Source organism: Gallus gallus, chromosome 3, assembly GCF_016699485.2.
Source record: "Gallus gallus isolate bGalGal1 chromosome 3, bGalGal1.mat.broiler.GRCg7b, whole genome shotgun sequence".
Classification (NCBI taxonomy): domain Eukaryota; kingdom Metazoa; phylum Chordata; class Aves; order Galliformes; family Phasianidae; genus Gallus; species Gallus gallus.
In genome coordinates this window covers 55,579,089-55,600,632 of record NC_052534.1, presented here as the reverse complement: position 1 = coordinate 55,600,632, position 21,544 = coordinate 55,579,089, and the positions used below count along the sequence as shown (strand labels likewise).

General features: G+C 38.7%; 1 long non-coding RNA gene across 1 annotated transcript in view; it reads right to left on the bottom strand.

The window, feature by feature from the left end:
* The window catches only part of LOC107052997, a 93,173-nt gene extending 72,273 nt beyond the window's left edge, over positions 1–20,900 (bottom strand). The window contains exon 1 of the long non-coding RNA XR_001465872.3: positions 20,401–20,900. This is a non-coding gene — a long non-coding RNA (uncharacterized LOC107052997). The remainder of the gene's footprint in view (positions 1–20,400) is intronic.
* Positions 20,901–21,544: the final 644 nt, after the last annotated feature.

Here is a 21,544-nt window from a genome sequence, read left to right as displayed (position 1 = left end):
TCAAGACTGGCAATGTGTTCTGCGGTCTTCAAACTGGTATGGGGCCTGGCATTACTGTGTTGAAAGAGAAAGACTGTCTTCTTCTCTGGCTTACTCTGGAAGTCAGAGCTTTCAGCTTTAGTCTATGTCATAACATAGTGGCCAAAGTTGATGGTTTGTTTGGGTTCAAGGAAATCCAGGAAGATCACCCCTTTCCTATCCCAAAAGACAGTGCACATTGCTTTACTTGCTAAGAGTTGTATCCTGAGCTTTTTCTTTGATGGAGAATTCACATCACCACTCTATGGACTGCCATTTTGAGTCCAGCTCATAGTGGTAACACCACATCTCATCACCAGGAAACTGTCAACTTCAGCTCTGTTTGGTTCAATAGGTCTGGACAAACTTGCGTACAGTGCTCCTTCTGCTCCTGTGTGAGCATTCATGTGATCCACATGGCACAAACTTTGCAATATTCCAATGTTGCCACCATCTTTTCTGATGTACTGAAGCTGATATTCAGCTCTGCACACCGTCCCCCTATCATAATCTGCCAATTTGTGTGGATGAGCTGATCAAAATGCTTTTCATTTCGTGGTGTGAAAGCTGTGCAAGGCCATCCATAACATGGACTGTCTTTCACGTCTCTGTCACCAGTGCTGAAATGTACCACCCACCACCTCACTGTGCTCACATCCACTCTTTGTTTTCCTTGAATCTTCAGCAAGCATCAATGAATGTCAGTGGGTGCCATTTTTTCTGCATGGAGGAATTCAGTAACACACATTTGCTTCATACACACTTCTACATCAGATGCCATTGTGTCAGGCTGCCCCTCTGCTGCCATCTGTCACACAGCAACAACATGTAATGGAGTGTTGTTGGCAAAGTTCAGCCTCTACTGTCATACCAACATCCACCTCTGATGCCATGGGCCAACATAACAAAACAGGAGTCACTACTTTCAAAGCAGCTCTTTAAGTTTTAAACCTCCTCTCCGTCTTTCCAATGTCCTTGTGTATCCATAACTGGAATAAGCACAGCCAGTACAGTCTTTTATATGCAGAAAAGGACAAACAAACTATGCCATGTTAAATAAAGCAACGAGTGATTATTCAGCAGCTGATATAGGGCTGGCATGCAAATTCTCACAACAGTGTTCTATTATATTCATTTATAATCAATTTGCTGACCCATATCTAGATGATAAGTCAATTTTTGCTGAGAAATAAGCTGTTCTTTATTACACATTTAATAGCAAGTCAGCCCAAGCAAAATGAAACTGATCATGCTGTTCAGTGATTGAAAATTTCAATTTCCAAGCCAGAGAACCCACAATGCTGCTGCAACATCAATATTTTAAATAAGGTAGCACAGGGAAGAACAAATAGGAGTGCAAAAAGGGGTCACACAGATGTGGTGAATAATTGCCTCCCAGAAGAGCTATTGCCACAGTTTAACACCGTGCAATGAAATACCTTGCAGAGAGCCAGAGCTGACACACAGACAGGAAGTAACATCAGCACATCAGGCAAGTCCCATGATCAACTTAGTAAAATCTATTACAATGTACCTTTTATTGAGCTCAAGACAGCATAATGCTAATGTAGTAACACCACCTTGCAATTCTAATTACTCTCTATCAACTTTAGTCCAGAGAAGAATACAGAGTCTAATCTACTGGCCTTGCCTATCATAGAGGAGATTTACTGTGGTCTACTTTTGTGAGAATATTAGCCTTATTTGAAAGAGGCTAGAGATGAGATGTTGGACAAGCAAAAGCCGTATTAGGCTTTATTATGCCACCAGATATCATCTAAAATGCCCTCTTTCAGGGGTTGTAAAAAAAATTATTTATGTTAATCCCTGAAGGATATTTTCTTACAATTAATAAAGTAATCTCCCTCCCCACATATACACACACACAAGTACAGGATGTAAAGGCAAGGCATAGGTTTTGGAACCTAATATAGCCCTTTCAAAGTATATCTGTCTCAAAGGGAAGGGAAGATGTGACAAGCTAAGCAGTATACAACCTAAAGAGATTCCTGTGATTTGATCTAGTCCAGTCTTCAGCTATGAAACTGGACTAATTTTTCATCTTCTTAAAGGGCTCTTCTTTTTAAAAATGAGTAAAGGAGGAGTTTTTGTTTGTTTGTTTGTTTGTTTTTTAGTTTTTTTCATGATATGTTGCAAAGCAGTGGATACTCTGTGATCTGTTGCCCATAACAATAGAACAGGAGGAAGGAAAGTTGTTTCTGTGCAATCTTGGGCAAGTTTGTGTTTTTGTTTTTGTCTTCTACCTTTGGTTTGTTTCAGGTTTACCATCTGTTACAAAACAATGATGTTCACCCAAGATTATGTTGAAGATATCATTTTTATTTTAAAAACATAGTGAGAGGTAGCTGTTATATGCAGTTCAACACTTAACATCATACATCCATTACTTATTCCATCATCGTAGAACAATCCAATTTGACTTTAAATATAGCATGTTCATCAGAATACAATTCTGAACAAAGAAAATGAAATTATTTTTCCCTTTTGTCACTGACTTGTTGACTTCGTATTTGGGCAAGTCATGCTGCTCGTCCTCTTTTCCTTCTTCATCTGTCTAATTTATTGACACTGAAAGCCCTTTGGAGCAGGATCTGGTCTATATTTCATGTACAGGTCTCAACCAGAACGGTATCTGAATCTTCTCTACATATTCTCTGCACCACTATAAAAAATTAATGAGTAAACATGTTTGAAGAAGCTTTGATTTGAAAAAAGCCAAGAACAGTAACCAGTGATTTAACCAGCTGTTAGTGGGCTTAAAATTTCATTGTCAGTTTTAGTACAGAATTAGTACAATCTATATCTTGAGGAGTTCTGTTATCTTGACAATACATTACCTGAAATCATTCAAATGTAAAAACTCTTGCAGTAGTGTTGTAAAAATGCCACATGATCAAAAAGAAATAAGAACAAAACAAAGATACCACAGTGTTTTCTCAACAGTTTTTCAGGTAAGTATAAAGATGGATGGTTCTAATAATTATTTCCATCAGAGAGATCTTGATTTTTAATCTTAAGTGATGAGGGAATTGCATTAAATGTTATGTGCTACAGTGTTTTAATTAACTAATTGCACAGTGAATTCAGAAATGCATATGTAGATTTTTTAGCTTGCAACATTATTCAGTAAATCTTAGGAAATTTTATAAAAAGAGAGGAGGTACAGTTTAATATTTCAAATACTAATGAACATTAGAAACTTTATTTGGGCCCATAAATTCTTTTCATTGTTCTCAAGCACATTAAAATCTGTCTTAAATCAAGAGAAAATTGTCAGATTTTAACAGCATTCAGTTAAAACTTTGGAGGTTCACAGTGAATTCATTCTTCCACTGGGTACCATTTTATCCACTTACCAAGTAAATTTATGCAGGGCAAATCAAGTAGCCTGGAGCTTTTAGAGATTGACTTATCTATCTTTAACTATCTAGATTTGTCTCTAGAGACATGAGTCTGTTCAATCCTGCATTATTTGACTCAGTTTTCAAGAGTTAGGGTTTTTTTGTGCATAACAGAATGCAAACCAATGCCTCCTGTCACCAAGACGAAACATTTCCAACTCCCTACAGAAGCTCTGCAACCATAAGGCAAAAAATCCAAGATTCTTTTATGCAAAAACAGCAAAGAAAGAAGCTGGAATTGGTATTCTATCAGGCAGATCCAGGAATAAGAAAATTTACATTTCAGTATTTACATCTGTGACTTTTTTTTTGCATCTTCCATTAGAAAGATATTGGATAAACAAGTAGAAATCAGGCAGTTTACTGATTTAAGCACTTCAATTCCTTTGAAAACTCAGCTTTAGAATCTCAAGCCATTTTTGAACCAAAATAACAGTCAGTCAGGCATCGCAACACTGAGGAGTCCAGTGCCTGAGTATCCTTACAAACAACATCCTATCATCTACGGATTCTGTCTGTAAAAGGATCTAAATGCCTAAGACTACCTGAAGTGAATGTATGCTGTGTTTAATAACTAAGGGATCTTTGGTTTCCAGACAGCAGCACTGCATCTACACAATTCTCTTGATCACACACAACAGGAGGACTAGCACTGACTTGGTTATAAACTCTCTGAACGATAGATAAAGTTTCTGTATTTCTTTCTTTTTCTTTTCAATAAGGGATTGAACCTTTCCCAGCTTCAAACTGATACCGCTGCCAGCAACCAACACTCAGGAGGCATGTTAAAATCACAAAGGTGAATACCACTGGCACAATTATGACAAAACTGGCTTTGGATTCTATGTCTGTAGAAGATATATGCAGCATGTGGCTGGCATGGTCACAGTGGTGGTTATAAACAAACTGACAAGATGGAAGCTGTCTGCTTGACTGTTTGAAGTGCTATGGAATGCTTGCAGACATACCCTGCTTCCTTCCTTACCTCCTCTAGGCCTCTGACATAGCCATACCTCATAGTCATGCAAAATGTGTGGCTTCATTGAGTGGGAGCCCAGCTCCACATTCCCTTTTGTCAGTCCTTGAGGACGATAAGAAAAGTTCATCAGAAGATTTGGATACAGACGATGTTATCTGATAGATATTCTGCAAATGCTGCCAAAGTCAATAAAGCTAAATTGGAACTTGATATTTCTAGAACAGAATACTAACTGGGAAAAAAAAGAAAAAAGAAGCTCATAGAGAAACCATATTTCTGCCACAGAACATTATCAAGAATTTCCTACCTGTGACATATAGAAACACACTTTACAAGATACAACACAGAAAAAAGTATATATATTATTTACCGCGTTGACATTTTCTTCAAAAAGCCTCTTACAAATTCCACTGTCTTAGCACACAAGTAACTTAGAAAGTATTTTACTTTGCCTAGGTATGTAATAGCTTAATGAGAGTTGTTCTCTCTATTCCTTTGAATCAGTAGCATGGAATGTACCAGAATAGCAGAAACATGCCTACCATTTTTGAAAAACATGTTTTTATACTGCTACTGTCAAACTTTTGGATCACTGTTTTAAATCTCTCCGGACAGATACTCCCCCAAACAATGCAAGGAAACCACACCTTGCCATTTACAGGTCTTATGTCCACCCATAACATCACTGCAGGTAAATTCCACTTAAAAGAAATGACTTTCATAAACACACTGCCATGCTGAAAATGATCTTTTGTTTTTATTTTTTTTCAATTTCATATGTGACTTTGTTTTAATATCTTTTCCTCTTTGTCTGGAACATTTATATCTGTGCTTGCAGGTCATTATGCATGTGTACAGTGTATATACAGCCACATATACAAACATGTCATGCAAGACTTGCATAGGTTTAACTTAATGCGTGTGGGAGTTCCTCTTAATTCCTCAGTACATGGTAACATGCTTAAATTGAAGCAGATGTGGGCACTTTCAGGCTTTAGTTCATGTTTGTAATTATTAATCTGTTTCTTCAGCTGTTCTTAGTATATGCACAATGAAACACCCCAAAAGTATGGAATTTTTGTAGCATTTTCCCAAATGGTCGTGAGACAGCAGGATACATTTACCATCACAGTGACCACAGAGTCAAGTCCTAGAGCTGCTCTGTTCCAGAAGATGTTCTCTTAATAGACCTCATTGTGGCTGTCTTGGTGTGGCTATCTGAAGAAGTATAATTTTTGTCAGTATCTCTCCAGTCTTCTTACATTTTCACTGGGATTATTGATTACCACTAATTCCAGCAATCATTGTGGTGCTTACTATATTCATATGAAATAACTCAGCACATAGTAATCCTTAATATTTTTCAGACACTGTGTTAAAGTTATTCCTCCCGATTGCTTTCCTAATTAAGACCACAAATTATAAGATATGGTTTGCAACGTATGTTACAACTCCAGTGAATACAAACTTAATATATAGGAGCAACTTTCTAAAATTTGAAAAGTTCTCATGAACTGTGCAGTGATGAGGGGCTTTGATATACCATTCCATAAGCTCCTAACAAGATCAGTAGGTTATTTGATGTTCCTTCTAGTATATCACATGTGATTACACTTCTCCCAATTACTCCTTTACTAAAATCATGAACCTGCCAACAAAAACCAGCATTAGGGTTTGATCTGAAGGCTCTAAAGGATAGCTAAACCACTTCCTAGCTTGTCCTGAAGGTTTATCTGCTTCATTAAAGGGTTATTCCTCCTTCAGAGTTGTCCAGAATCACCTGCTAAGCCCTCACCATGCAGCCTTCCTTTTCTGTGCCTTTTTGTATTTGTTATGTGCTGTAATTAAATCGTATCAGACCTTCTTTTAGCACTTTTCTATTTTCACCTGTAGAGAATATTCTTCAACCTTCAAATCATATTTGTGCTTCCCTTCTGTTTTGTCTCCAATTTCTCATTCTTCCTTTTGAAAAATATTTTTTGTTGTTGAATACCACTACCCAGCAGCACTGGTTCTGCTCTTCTGTACAGCCCAGCCCTGCCTTAGTTACAGCTTTCTGCAGAGGGCAACTGCTGCAATGTCTGTTCAGGCACCTCTCCAGAGCCAAAGCCCATGTTCTGCAGCTGCGTCCAGCTTTCTTTGTTCCCAGATTATAGGCTTTCATTTGAAAACACATTTGAATGTCCTTGCTTATCATGTGATCATGATCACTCCATCAGTTGCCTCATCCTCTCAATTTACCAGTCTGCCGATCACTGTGTTATCTTCACATTTTCTCAGTAATGAACTTAGATTGTTTCTAAATATGACCACTTGTTTGAGTCTAGTGGTTGTCCTGACACTACCCCACTTAGAGATAAAAAAAAATTCTGCATGGCTTCTTCTCTCATAACCCCTTTTAGGATTTCTCAGTTAGCTTTAACTCACAACACTGTTTTGATACAAGGTAGCACTAGCTTGTAAATAGTGTCTAAACAGGGCACTGTGCAGTACAGTTCTTTCATCTTCCAAATCTCCATCTCAATACTACTCTTAATTTTCAAAATTCTGTTAATTTTTTATGTTCTTTGTTGTTCCTAATTTTTTTTCTTGCTGTTTCATAACTTGTTATTTTGTTTCCTGTATAATTTTCTACTTTCATTTATACATATACAGATATAAAACACTTCCTTTTTCACTTCTTTGAATCAAGAAGCTTCCTTCTTTCCACCTATCTGGTAGACCACTACCTAACAACTGTAGCATGCTACAGCAGGAATGACAATGTGGGAAGTGGTACGGACTTAAAAAAAGGATCTGCTGTCACTCTGATATAGTCTTTCCAATCTCTTATCGCTGTTAGAAACATAAGCCCATCAGTGACTGTGTGAGCTTCTAACTTTCTAGTTCAGAACACAACATGCACCATTCCATGAGTTCATAATATCCCAATCCAACCACGACTAAAAAAGGCAACAGGAGAGGAGTCTGAAAGCCTTCCTTTCTCATCTTGCTCTTTTAAAGAGCACAGATGCCTTTTCCCTCCTTCCGGGCACCTCCAAACCCCTGCTTGCAAAGTCACTCACCACCCCAAGGAGGTAATTTGCACTCAATCCTCATGTCTTTCAGCTGTACTGAAAGAAAATTTTAAAGGAACAGTGTCAGAGTTTGATTTGTATTAGCATAAATGGTGGTAGCAAAAAGACCTTAGCTTCACCAGGTCCCAGCTATGGTCATTTGGAATGAGTGTTAACAAATCTGACAAGATTTTTAGTGCAGAGGCTATAGGAAAGTCAAGAGGGACATCCACACCATTCAAGACAGCACAGTGTGTTTTAATCCAGGCAGAGATCTTAAAAAACCTCTTTAAGGTCCATACATTGTGAGGTGAAAGGTCCATACAATCTGAGGTGAAAAACTGCATGTATAATTCAGAAGTCATTTCACAAGCAGCAGAACAAAGTCTTTGCTTATACACTGAGAGTTCTGAAGTTCTGATATTCTGAAGAATATCTCCAAAAAGGCAAATATTTCAGCTCTGAAGTCTGATCAGGTGAAGAGAATCCATCCAGTAAAGAAATAGGATGAATTTGGCAAATCCAAACTTCAAAAACAAACAAACAAACAAACAGGTGAAGAATTGCCAAATACAAATTGCAAAAGTTACACTGAAAATCAACTATGGTCTTATCAGTGTCTGTTACTGATTTATTTTAACAAAACAGAAGTTACTGATATGAGTCACAAATTCCTGACCCACTCGTCAGTCACCTCTGCCTTCACTTCAAACGTTATGAAGTTTTGACTCAGAATCTACTCCAGTTTTAATATTTGTATTTCAGAATTGTGGAAGAAATCTGTCCCAGTGGCTTAATCATGTGGGGAAATGCATTTGTTCTATTTGGTGTTAGCCCCTGACATCATTATCAAGAAATAGGGTATTTTAAAAGGGTGATAAATTCCTCCCCAGCCCTGTCTCTTATTCTCCCATAAAGATAAATGAGCTTCATATCCCAGACAGGTTGGCACATTGGAGAGTGAGAGATAAGCTAAAAGAAAGACCAGGTTCAACACTGACCCCATGTCTACTGAGCTAGTCATTCTTCATAAAAAGCTATTACTGTAGTACAAAGAAGAGCCCTTCTAGCAGGGTTATCTCTAGCTTCCTCTGAGAACAGACTTCATCTCTGTTGGTTATTTGTCTTTTTCTTTCCTAAAGGTCTACCCAAAGTGTTAAGCTTTCAGTTTTGCAGGCTTTGAGGAAAGATAGATAGTTCAGGAGAAGTCAGAAAGCAAGAGATCTCCATCTTAAAAGGGCAAAAGTAATTGCAATTTACACTCCAAAGTGACTGTGCAGTCATGACTTTGTTGCTTGTGTCTCATTTCTAGCAAGAACTGTGGTGTTACAGCTCTTCCCCAAAGTGTGTGCTGGTAGATGCAGAAGACACACCTGTGATCTGTCTCAGTGACTGACACTAGGAGTACACATGGAGGTACCTCTGCAGCTTTAACCTCTCATTCACAGAGAAGAGTAGCTGTTAAAATACATCAGCTTCAGAGTCAGTTGTACATAGTTCCAGGGATCAAGCCACTCCACCCAGTAATTTTTAACATTACCCATAACAAGACAACAGGGGTTGACCTGGAGTTGTCACAAGTGGGCCGTTCCTCAGCTTTGTAAGAATGCCTAGACTAAATGTGGTCTTGTGTAAACTCAATATCAAAGAACAAAGAGTTGTCCAAAAAGATGGGTAGCCTGTTCTCACATTTAATTTTAATTCTATTTCACATGCTTTATGAACAATGCAATGCTTCTCTGTCATTTTTTTGTGTCAGTCCTTCTCAAGGAATTACAGATGATGTGACTGGACAAAGTAACAAGGCTTTACAGTGATCCCCTGGCACACGCTTTCAGTGACTGACATTAGGAAATGAGAGTTCATTGCATACAACTAAGCTGCTTTGGAAAAATACTCAGGAAACAAGCAGAAGAGATATTAACAAAAGCTTTTCAGCTACCCATTGCAGTTGTCAGATGCTGAAAAACCAGCAGAAGCAAATGATTTTTAGGTGGCTGCTCAGCATCTCTCCTCAGGTTCTGATTCACTTCAGAGACAGAGAAGGCATGGCACACCAGGATAGAAAAAGGTTATGCTTCTCCCATAGACTGAGCCCCTTTGCCTCCCTTTCAAGTGCATGGCATTCTAGAAGGGAAGATGTGTTAGGAGCTAGAAGCAAAAAAGAAGAGGTTAGAGGCTTGTAAACACATAATTCTGCCATTTCTCATGCTGATTTTAATTTCAGCTATCCAGGAAAAAAGGCCGTTAGTCACACGCTTGTTACACGCTCCAGCTCTTGCATCTGTAAGATGGCAGTAGTTGTAGTCATTTCACTTTTAGTCATTTCTGAGACAGAGGGATAAATGCACAAGATGAGCTCTGAATGCTGCTACAACTACTGCTGTATGTAATTTATGGCATTTGCAGACAGAATAGCTGAAAATGACATGATATTTTTTATAACCAGTTGTGATAAACCCCAGTTCCACTTCTCATTTTCTAAAATCACAAAGAATAGTTTTGGTAGGAAGAGTTTTTAGTATGTTCCACTATGTCTTGCTCTTTGATACAACAGTTATTCTCCATTGGAGATCCAGAATTTGATTTTTGTTGTAGAGAAGGCAGAGTAGAACCAAAGACTTCTGCCATTCATCTTGCACCATCTATTTGTTTCAAAGAGCAAGCTTCAATATTTTGAGAAGGTCTCACTTTATCACCAACTGAAAAATAAATAAATAAATAAATAAAGATCCCAATTCTCAATGGCTTGGTCACATAAGGAAGTGACATAAGTCCCAGCTGTTCTTGAGAAGAGGCCATGGACTGAAACAACTGAAGAACTGGAGTTGGAGAACTCTGAAGGGACATGGTGAGAACTAGTGACACTCAGATTAAGATGTGGCATTTGGCACTGGAGTTCTGTTTCCTATTAATTTACCAGCATGTCCAGCAGACAGTTACAAATAAATGATGCTGAAGTGACAGCATATCCATACTCCAGGCTTACCCTTAGCTAACCCAGTGATGAGAGTTTCAGACTAGCTGAAAAAAACAAACTATAGGCATATCCTAAAGATCTTATTGCACACATTTTCCAGCCTAGTACAGATTACAGAGCTCAGCTGACAAAAATATGTTTCTCTACATGGATAGAGTATTAGACTCAAAAGCTCTAGTTAATTTTCCACTGATTCCTGTCTTGATGCTAACGTAAAAATCAAGGCATATTTTTAAGATCAAATGAGACCACTATATATTTTTTTTTTCACAAATCTGTTCAATAAACACTTGGAAACCACCTTAAATGCTGTAAATCTCCTGAAGATGAGCTTTCCTGGATAGATGCAATAGTGTATGAGAAGATCCAGTGAAAGGAACCATTTAAAGTTGCTTTAGTTCTCATATAAAAATAATATTCACGTGTCATCTAAATGATATGCAACTGAACTTGCTTCACATATTAAACACATGCATTATATTCTTAACAAGCAGTGACCTTGAGGTCAGTAAGAACTACGCAGATTGTCATTTACCCTTTAAACCAACTGTATGTAGTAATAAATATGCCTGCTCTCATTGGCATTTGATGTGCAAATACTATTAACTGTAAAAGTGCTTACCTCTATGCCTAACTGCATATTACACAAAGGAAAGAGGAATGCAAGGGTCCTACGATGAGGAGAGGAACCAGAACATTTTGTTCTTAGTTACTGACTCAGCTTGAAGTCAGCAGACATCCAAAGTTGTTAGCAGGTGAAAAGATTTCAGTGATTCATGTGAAAAAAATCACTTCTCAGCAGCCAGGTTCACAGAAGTTATCAGTCCAGTTGTGAAAGAAGCAATATGAAGAAAAGAGAATTCAGAAGCCTGTTTCTGAGTCGACAAGTCCTGTGAGCCCCTTTGCAGGTAGCCCCTATCCTGACCAGTACTGGCAGAACCGGGAAGCGGAGCCCAAAATCTGTTGCTTTTCTTGAGCCTTATTCTGTAAATCATGAGATTTCCATTTCCCAGGCTGTCATTATGCTTATTTTTGAGAGGAAAACATGAAAGTCTTATTTTGGAGGAATAGGAACTCATCTCCCTATACCTCAGGACATTATATGCATCAATACAAATGGGTGAAAGATGCCATCTGATTTGGTAGCAATTTGCTCTTACTTTTCAGAATTTTGAAAGAATGCAGGAGATGAAAATTATACAGCAACTTTTAGCCATAGTATGCTAATTAGCATCTGTCTTGACTGAATTTTAAGGAAGGTCTTCCAAAGAGAATAAGCTTTCCTTCCCTGGAAATGTTGAAGAAAAGAGTAGATGCCATACTTACAGACATGATTTACTGTGCAGTATTGGTGGCACGTGGACAGTTGGACTAGATGATCTCAGAGATCTGTTCTAACTTTAATGATTCTACAATTCAGTAAGATGGTAGTTTCCAAGACCTTTCTCTGCCATTGAACTACAGTCCAGAATTACTAATGACAACAATCTATTTTCATGGGCTAGCATTCAGTATGGACCATCAGTCACGATGAAGGTCATTCATAAGTCAGAAAGCATCTTTTTTCTAAGAAAGCGGATTTGAAAATCCAGGTGTTTTTCCTACTAAAAGGTCAGATCTGTCCTGCTATATTTTCCCCTTAGTATACAGTGAGCCCAAAACAACGGTAGAAGAGAACCAAAGAGTGGGGGACATGGAGAATGAGGAGAGATAAGCCTTTAATTCTGGCCCACGCTGAAGGATTTAATAGCATCACCAGACAGTGCAGGGCAATTATTAATGTGAACAGAGTTTCAAAAAAAGATACTTATCAAAAAGCTGAAAATGTCTGATTTGGGACTCCAGCATCACACACTCAGTTCATATAAATCAAAAATCTTGCTGAACATGTCAGCATTCCGGGGAAAAATTCTGCCTTAGGGAGATGTGACTGAGGTAAGGCTTGAGCTGACAAAATTAACCAAGTTGCTAAGGCTCTGTACGCAAACTCTATGATTTCTAACTTGAATTACAAGTAGAAGGTAGCTCAGCATCCCCATCAGTGGTATTTTACTCCAAAAGAGAAAAGACTGAGTCACACTTCATGAGAAGTCAAGAAAATGAAATCAACAAGGGAAAAATGATGGGCAGATTTTGAAAGACTTCTGTACATATTTCCTGGTAGCTTTGCACATACAGCTGGGAAAGCTATAGATAATAAACTTGCTAATCACTTTTCTGCTATGAAACGTATCTAGGTTAGGTCATAATTCATCTAGATGAACTTCAAAGTAATAACACCGTGTCTGATCTTACTGTCCCAAGCCTCTCCAAATTATCATTTTTATTGGCTAGTTCTGACATTCTTATTTATAGGGGAAGGAAAAAAGTTAATGACAAAATGTTCAAGGTGTTACCCGGACAGAATAATGGGATTCTGGTTGCGCTGCTTCTCTCCTTGAAGAACAAATCAGCTCAAGGTATCTTCCTGTGGCAGAAAGCTGCAGAGGAGCCTGTGTCACAGACTATCAAGAAGAACTAGGGTTGACTTCTTCAGATTTGATTTGGTATACCTGCTCTTCTTTGTCAAAAGGGATGTGATGTGACAGTGAACTGAGCTGCTGGAGGAATGTACCAATTATTGGATGCTCTTAGATCACACTGAATTTAGTAGATGTAATCAAGAGAGAAAACATACCAGACAGTGACCACCAAATACTTCACTTCATATTACACAGGTTGATGAACCTGTATATTGCTTATTTAATTCACTTCAGTAGGTCAGAGTCGGTTAGTGCAGAACAATCAAGCAGGGACTCAGCAAGTTATTTGGCTATACTTACAAATGTGCTGACAAGGCAATATATTGATAGGTTTGTACAATCTAGTATGAGTGACTAAACACAAAATTTGTAACTTGAAATTTGTAGTTTCTTTGGAAATCCATTTATATGGAACCAGCAAAGTTCCTGCAGCTATTATTACTAGCTGTCATTAACAAAACACATCACTCTTACATCCTCTGTTGATTTAAGAACTGCTTTACATAGCTTATAAAAGTTTTGTACTCTTGTCTTGACTATGAGAAACAACAACTGTGCTCATTGTTAAGGAATGTTAACTATGTTCCTGAACACAGTTAATCCCAACTGATAGATGAACTAATTTGATATTTTTATATGTTTAAACATCTGTATTGGCTATGTATGTTAAGTAGAAAAAAAAAAGAGAAAGTGAATCTGATGCAATGAGAAGCATTACTGCTGCTGCTAATGGGCATAATACTATTTGACTCTGGTAATTTCCTAGTTGCTTGAATCAGAACACGTAAGTGTCTGATGTGTGCATTTTTCTTGATGACAATAAAAGTGTGTAGGTTTTACACACACAAAAAAAAATTGAAATCTAGTGACTGCTGGCTGCAGTGTGTGTGGGAAGAACATAATATGGACAGCATCAAAAGAATCATACTCCAACACTGAGGGTTCTCATCCCAGAATGAAGTTTTGAAGCCACAAAGGTGACAAGCAGAAACCTACTAACATTAGTCTGTTTGGGACAGGACCTGTGTCTGTATAAAATCTACCACATTGCCTTGGGTATTAGTAGGTACGGTGAAGTAAGAGTCTTTGACTCTTGTTGCCAAAATACACTGCATCCCCTGATTTTCCTTTCTGTGAAAAACCGTTTGCTTGTTCCTGTTGTCAGAGAGGCTCAGAAACTTGTTGGGATGGGCCTTAATCAATTAACAGCAGTCTGCTGTCCTATTCAAAGCCCACATCATGTTTCTGATTGGGGAATGAGAACAATTCACGAAATCTTATCACTAGGGAGTCTTTACAGGAAATGTTTTCCAACACTCACGCTCAAAAAATTAACTGAAAATTAATTATTGGCACTTGGGTCAGGGCAATCCCAGGTATTTGGGATGTGGGGGAAGAGGGCAGAGAGCAGCCCTGCAGAGAAGGACTTGGGAGTCCTGGTGGACAAGAAGCTGGACATGAGCCAGCAGTGCACACTTACAGCCTGGAAGGCCAGCTGTGTTCTGGGCTGCATTGTACAGGAATGGCCAGCAGGGAGAGGGAGGTGATTGTCCCCCTCTACTTGGCTCTTGTGAGTCCCCATCTGGAGTAGTGTGTTCAGGCCTGGGGCTCCCAGTACAAGAAAGACTTGGAACTCTTTGAGAGGGTCCAGAGGAGGGCCACTAAGACGATCAGAGGGCTGGAGCATATCTATGAAGAAAGGTTGAGGGAACTGGGATTGTTTAGCTTGGAGAAGAGAAGGCTTCAGCAGATGTCATTCTGGCCTTCCAGTATAAGAAGGGAGTCTATAAACAGGAGAGGGTACAGCTGTTTACAAGTGTGGATAGTGATAGGACAAGGGGGAATGGTCTTAAACAGAGACAGAGAGGTTTAGGTTAGATATTAGGAGGAAGTATTTCACACAGAGGGTAGAGACACACTGGAACAGGCGCCCAAGGAGGTTGCCGTCCCTGGAGGCATTCAAGGCCAGGCTGGATGTGGTTCTGGGCAGCCTGGTCTGGTGGTTGGCAACCCTGCACATATCAGGGGGGCTGAAACTAGGACCACTCACTGTGGTCCTTTTCAACCCATGCCATTCTATGATTCTATGATTTTTTTAAAAAACAAGCAAAAAAAAAAAATCCTGATGATTTTATCCCAAAAATTCAGACTAAACACCTTAAAAAACAGCTTACTTAAAATTTTTTGTTATTTCCATTCAAGTATGTTCCAAAATCAGAAATAGATGTGGAGGTAACTGGCACTGTTCAGCAAATACATCTTTATTAGAATCATAAAATCACTGAAGAATTTGGACTGGAGAGAACCTCTGGAAGTCATCTGGTCCAGTCTCTTAAAGTAAAGGCCAGGTCTTTTCAAGCCATGCTTTCAAGCTTTCTAAGGATGGAGAGTTCCCAGCCTCTCTGGCATTAAGTTGTATCTATCAGCTATGTTTGTTCCATGAAGTAGCTTGAGGCTGGCTCTCTCACCACGTGATTTGACTTGCACAGTAAACTTAGATCAAAATATAATGCCTGCAAGAAGGTTGAAGTTCAATATATCATGGACTACTCTCCATGCTCAACAGTTGCACAGAGATGGTGCTGCTAAGGGAGACAGCACTGCATTAGCAGTGAGGTCTATCTTCCATGAAAACAGTGAATCCTTACAGCTTTTCTTCAACTCACTGCCAAAGTGAGGATCTGAGTCAGACTGTGGAGGTGTTTATCACCTGTAGCTGAAAAGAGAGCTCCCTGTGAGTGGGCAGCCTTGATTAGTTGTCCAAACATGGTTAGGATGAACCAAGGTCAATGTGTATGCCTTTTACGAAAAATATACATTGTATTTGCATCCAAATGTTGAAAAGAATTTGTCAATTTGCCATTTTTTTTCTTTTCAGTCAAAGGAGCAGCTGTAATTATGACATCTTAAAGGGAAAAACCAAGAATATTTAAATCTTTGGTCTTGTTATACATTTCCTATATGTTTTTGCTATGTTTGTTTCCACACTACTACAAAAGTTGTTCAAAGCTACCAACAGCACTGTCATAAAGGTTCAAAAATCGAGGTACATTCAAGGTTGTCAGATATCAGATTCAATTATTTGCTCCATAACTCTCGAAATAAAGCCTGTGACATACTGGTATTTTACAGTGTTTTCATGATGAAGAGCAGCATATTCAAATTCTGATTATTTCTCCTGTAATCTGCTGCCAATTCCTCTTCATCTGGCATCTTCACATTCAAATCGTGTTTCTCATATAGATACTAAAATCCTATGTGTACAGGAGTCCTTGACAGTCTTCCCATAATTGATCTAGATCCGTCACCAGACTTCACTATGTTTTTCTTTCTGATTATCTTCACAGGCTTTCTCATGTTTCCTGCTTTTCATCTCTTTTGCAATAGCTCCTTCTTCTCAGTCATGTATGCCACCAAACTGCTTTGCCATGTTTCTCCAATACTTTTGTTCAGTGTTTTCCTTCTCAGCCCATAATTTCCCCTAACATTCCCTCCTGATTGACATAATGCCATTTTCTCTTGAACTTCTTACATTTCTCCTTAAAGGTCTATGAAGAATAGCTCTTCCACTACAAAACTGCTGACTGACTGAACAAGTTAAAGTCAGAGAGAATAAATTTTCTTGTGGGGTCAGCAGAACACATCAGATGAGTGGAAGAAGCCACTGTTCAGTTCTCCACTTTATTTGAATAGTGTGTGTGTGCTATCAGGTTTCTGAGGCAATCATTTCATTACTGTCCGTAAAATGTCCTATGAACAATAGTAATAATGATCTTAGTTATCATCCCTGTCCGGTTAATCACAAATACCAGTCTTCCAATTTTCACTTGAATAAAGTTCCATGAAGAATTTGCCAGACTGAAAATTGGTGACAGTGTGCAGAGCAGCAAAAATCCAATGCTTTGCCATTCCTTCTCTGCTGTTCTGGAACTGTCATCCTACGCATCTCATCCTAACAGCCTGTTGTAAGGAGAGCCAGCACTTCATGTGCCATTTAATTGGCTAGAAAGCCAGTTCTCTCTCTCAAGACTTTCAATTCCAGTTTTTTTTAACAAAGTAGGCTCAGCAGGGTCCCATTAGTTGTTTCTGCATTGTTATATTTAAAAGGCTCATTCACTTGACAATGAATTATAACATGTGTTAGTAATTAGATGTGGAACACTCACCAAATGCTAAATAAATTCCTTGTGATCAAAATCATATTATGTAAATGAATACCAAATAATTGATAAACAAAGCCTAAGATGGCGGTTTACTATAAGATCAGAAAACTTAACAAAAGTACTGTGTCCTCAAAGGCTCATCCAAAGAATGTAAAATCAGCAGAGGCAGAAAGGAAGCAATAACAACAAAGTTAGCATGCTCCTAAAAGGAAACAGAAGTAAAAAGAGACAACAAGGTAGCAAACAAGAGCATCGGACTGGAGGAAGAGTTAGAGTCAGAAGAATTCTGGGCCTGAATGCCATCTGATCATTTCTCAGCCTGCTTAATGGCACTGAGAAATAGTAGTGTAGGTTTTCATTTACTGCAAACAATATGGCTCAACTGAGCTTGTCGCCTTCAGTAGAGTAGTGCTGATTTACACCAGATGACAACCTGTTCTACTCACTGAAGCCTCATGCTTGATGCTAGCAGGTAGTTTTTCTGTCTTTAAAAACTGACATTAAAGAAGTTCACTTGTTCTTTCAATATAGATTTTGAAATAAAGTCATCCAAATCCATTTGTAATTTTCTTTAAAATCCCTGCAGGAAGTTTTTTGGGAAATCTTTTACAGGGCGGGGGGGGGGGGGGGGGGGGAGGGGTGGGGGGGGAGCGGCAGGGAGGGGAGAGAAATGAAAAATCATCTAATTCTTATATATTTTGATGAGAAGAAAATAAAATATGAAAGTTAGAGGAGCAAATTTTCTCAGCTAGAATTAAAATCCACTGGACCATAATACAGCCTTAAATTATCCCTTTGGGGATTCATAAATCTTTGGTTAATTTGTGCATTGATTCCCTCCAGGGGGCTAAAGCTCCTAATGGAATTGACAAAACAAGTGGAAAAATGTCTGTTTCAGTCAGCTTCACACAACTCCTGACTCAGGCGGAATGAAGGCATGACTGAGATACCATGGAAAGCAGTTCCCTTGAGTTTTTTTTTAAGAACTAGAAGATGGAATAATCATCTTAACTTTCAAAGGTGAGCATTTAATTGGATAATCCATGGCCTGGTTTTCAGAAACAGGGCATGTAGTGCTGACTATGAGCTGCATTTATTGAATGAAGCTCAGGATGGCATCCAGGTTTCTCTATGCTTTACTTCTGTTGCTATTCAGAAGGATATGAGTCCTCCTGAAGCAGAATAACTCACAATCCAACAACTCTTTTCTAATTTAAAAATGGATGTGTTAAAAATGGATGTGCATAAATGCAAACTCCTGAGCAGCAGGTAATAAAAGGCCTTTCAATGAAATATTTCTCCTCACTGTACAAACGTTTCACATTGTCAATTCAAAAAAAAGAAAAAAAAAGAAAAGAAAAAATGCCATACTTTCAGCATAAGGCTACTTTCTCTTTAGAGAACAGAATTAAGAAGACATCATCTCCATTTCTGAAGCAAGGACTCTAACTCTAAATCGAATAAAATAATGTTAAATTTATTGCTCTGATTATGGGTCAGTCCTCCAACAAAGAGCACAAGACTGAGCAGCTCAGAATCCTGTAAGGTAGTTTCCCAAATTATCTAACTCCATACATTAATGGAAAGGAAATTCTTAATTTTTACCAGAGAAAAATAGCATTCCTTTAAGATGCAGAAGTAAAGAACTCATTACTTATCAGGCACAAATGAACACTGTGGACTGTGCCCTTGATACATCTGTGATCTTCATAACAAGAATCAATAGGAAAATATGTCCAAAATCTTAATATTTGGCAGCATGCTGATCTAATTTTCTAATAAATCAGCCAGTGCATATACATGGCTTTTTCTGATTATCTTTAAGATTCAAGAACAAAATTAAAATTCCTTAATTATATCTTTAAAACAAGCAAGCAAAATATATTTTTTGCAGTCTTCTTTCAAAGTACAACTATAGGCTGTTAGCATTCTACTCCTTTCCTTTTATTGGAATTTGATATTGAAAGCTACAGAGTACCTTCAAACAATATTGTGTTTTAGACCAAAACCCCAGGGCAGCAAGGACATATCCAGAGTTAATACAGCCAAAACATTCTTGACGCCACTTCATTTTTCCCAGTCAGTTTGCACGCTGTCTGCATGTCAATAGTCTTATACAGCAAAGTGTGCTGAAGGAATCTCTAGAAGCTGTTGTAATGATCAGCTGGGAGCCTTTTGCTGCTAGGTCATTAATTAAACACCAGCCTTGTGATGAGCATGACTAATTTTATTGCCTGCTGTTTTAATCCACTGTGCAGAATAGGAGAGTGGTTTCAGTTCCATTTCTAGCTGTCAGCAGGCACAATACAGAACATACCAGCGCCATTGTAATTAGGTATTTTGTTTGTTTGTTGTTCTGAAGGTGTCCAAACTGAGAAGGATGAAAAGGACTTGAGAAAGAAGCATGGCATTTGCTAATTGTGACTGCAAGATGCTAGCAGAGTAGCACAGGTGAGCACTAGGACTATTCATAGGCCCAGGTGGTTGTACCAGTAACCATAACAGCAGGATAAGTAACTGGCTGTATTCTAGCTTCCTCTTTCAGGGCCCAGAAAAAATCAGGCTTTTCTGTTATTGCCCTGGAAATTATAGAATCACAGAATTATTTTGAATGGAAAAGACTTTCCAGGTTGTCAAGTCTAACTGGCAAGTTGAGCTACCAAAGCACATCTACTAAACCATGTAGCAGAATCATGATCTAAACTCTCTTTCTCCCATCCCACTACTTAAAAATAGCTCATGCTAAGATCAATTTTTCAGGGATGTTCCCACATCTCTCTTTTCAAATCCCCTGTCTTGTACTTTCAACTCAGCCCCATACATACATTCCTCTTTGGGGAAACAAGAGTTTTGCCTCCATTTGGAGAGGCTTTGAGATGACTGCAGGAGCTCTGACTTGTCCTGTCGCAGTTAAGTGCAGAGGTCTCCCACCCTGAGCTGTGAATCTATCACACCGCACAACCAAGGCCAAGTCCTCTCAGCAGCTGGGAAGCACCTCTCTTAGTCCCTTTGCAAAGTTTTTTTCAGTAAGAATCCATAAAGTAATTATTCTGGGGTGACAGCTTTTTGGTACAAAATCTAAGATTAAGTCCCATGTCTATGTGAGACTGTGAAGGAGACTTCTGATCATGACTGCAAATTTATTTATGAATTCAATCCTAAATCCCTTTGTAATTCCTTCTGAGGAAATGTTTTTAAATAAAGATTAAATTGCTAGAAAGATTTATCATGAAGACTTGAAGCAAAATCCAAATCCTTACCTGTCAAACTGTGCAGTGAAACTAAGACCTTCTTCTGCATCCTGCATACCCCAGTATCTCTCAGAGAACTGCAGCTGAAGATAAAGACATCTGATGACATGGAGCAGTCAGAAAAATGTGTATTCACAGGATATTTTCCAATCTGGGGGATTTCAGATTTTTCCTACACTCCTTTGGTGGCAGTAAGGAAACATCAAGCTTTCAAAGTACTGTGGACTTTCCAAGACTCTGGACCTCTTAAGAGATAGGGACACATGAGTCCTGGTTAAGAAATGACCAATAAAGAAAAAAAAAAGGCTACACCATGCAAAAACATATCTGCCTTAAAACTCCCACTTACATAAAACAAGGGAAAGAACAGGAGCTATTTTTCAATGTCAGCACTGTTAAATCACATCTCATAAGCATTTCATTAAAAAAAATTTACTCAACTACATAACTGCTGTAGAAATTTGCTTTGCAGGCACGCAGCAAGGCCCACAGAAAGCTGTGCTTGCTGTTCCTCCTCAGTCACATGGAAACTGGCTGCTACTGCAGAGTGAACACGTGAGGCACCAGCACTTAGCTGCAGCCTGGGGAGAGCTCCCAGGTTGGATGTGAGAGCTGTCTTGCCCAACGTCAGATTTTCCCTTGGCTTTTCCTTGCTGTTGCAAATGTCAATCCTCCTGTTATTGTCTTTTTAAAATATTTTATTTATTTCGGCTATATTGAACTGCACAATCAATTCTAAAGCAATCTCAGCAGTCATAGGAAGGCATTTTTTGACAGAGATGGCTCAGACGAGCCAGGGTGCCCAGAGCAGCCGGTTTAGTGCACAGGGAGCCCTGCAGCATAAATCCTCCAAGGCTGCTTCATAAATTAATAATCTGTAAGCGTTTAATTGGTACCACTGGATATTCAGAACACAGAAAGCTCATTCTGAAGAAGGGTAAGATCTGCTTCAGGAATGTTTTTGCTGTTATCACTCATACAGCGAGGAGGCTGCCACTTTATCAGCTGAGCTCTTTCGTCAGTGCAACATCGAGTGTGCTCCCACAGGATGCAGATGTCTCATACACACTTCAGTAGATGTTGTTTGTGCTCTTGGGACTGTGGAGCAAGAAACATAACCAATTTCACTTTTGGGCCCGTTTCAGAGGCCACT